The 1,247-nt window shown below is 29.7% G+C and overlaps 1 long non-coding RNA gene across 2 annotated transcripts in view; it reads right to left on the bottom strand.

Moving 5' to 3' along the window:
* Window positions 1-1,247, bottom strand: part of LOC106679402 (uncharacterized) — a 17,496-nt gene that overhangs the window by 13,663 nt on the left and 2,586 nt on the right. The window lies entirely within an intron of this gene.

The following is a 1,247-nucleotide window of genomic DNA, read 5'->3' as shown; positions in this document are numbered from 1 at the left end:
ATTTCATATCATACAGCAACGTTTCGGGAGATTTCCCCCATCTTCAGGCTGCTAAAAAACAAATTCAACAAAACCATAAACATGTGCTTATAACATGATTTAGTGTAACATGAAAAGAATTTGCATTTACATTGGTTGTGACTTGATAAGCAATTTCACATTGGTTAAGTCATTATGGATCATTAATATATAAGAAATTGTTGTGGAATTTAGGAAGGGTTTTATAAACAAAGACAACCAGAGTGTGTTTTACCAATAGACACCACGACAGAATGTTCTAGCCCCAATTGATGCCAAGCCATCCCATGCTAGAGTAGTTTCGCCATCTACCGTTTTATTTTACAAACAGAATAATAAAACCCTTTTTCTTCAACAGAAATCAGAAAAGTTATAATAAAACGATACGCGATCTTAAAATTGATAGCATTTACGTTTTCTACTCCTATTAAAATGTGTACTGGGACCCTCATACGTTAGAAATCGAAAATGGTAAACATGATAGCGAAATTTAAAAAAAAAATCGCATTGTTATTCGAATAATATTGTATTCCACAAATTTTTTATTTGACTATTTTTTTATTCCATTGAAATAATATTTTAAATATTCGAATACAAAAATATTCTGATTGTTTAGTTGTATTTTTACATAATAAAAATCATATCAAATAATAAAAATATATTCGTCTCTCGTCAATTGAATACAAACTTCGAATAAAAATGTATTCCTCTCGTCAATCGAATACAAACTTCCTATAAATATGTATTCGTCTCTTGTCAATCGAATACTTTTCGCCCTACTCAGGCCCACAGCGAACCACACTTAACTCCATTTCCCCTGATCCCTCTAAAACATAAAACATTAAATTAATGGGTTGCGTTACGTATGATTACATAATTCCAATTGAATATTACCTTTTTCTACTTTTTTTTATGGTGCTTGAAGGTATACGTTGAAATACTTATCTTGTTGTTTTGATGTGTCCGTTCTAATGAATTCTACTAGAGAATATCTGGAGGTGAGGAGCCTCCTCATTTTGTATTACTTAACTCCATAAAATGCCTTCCGGCAATGTAAAGCTAAAAATTTATTGACAGGATATATGTATTTGTATTGTATGTATAAACACTTGTATTTGTTTAAATGAATAAAGGGGGTATGAAAAAAATAAGTAGTAAATTTGAATATGTAAGATGTTAACCATTAATAGACTAACCATTAATATTTAAATTTATGTATTTTAAAATTA

Source organism: Halyomorpha halys, unplaced genomic scaffold, assembly GCF_000696795.3.
Source record: "Halyomorpha halys isolate HHAL.00 unplaced genomic scaffold, Hhal_1.1 Scaffold200.1, whole genome shotgun sequence".
NCBI lineage: Eukaryota > Metazoa > Arthropoda > Insecta > Hemiptera > Pentatomidae > Halyomorpha > Halyomorpha halys.
This window is presented reverse-complemented; position numbering and strand designations above follow the sequence as displayed.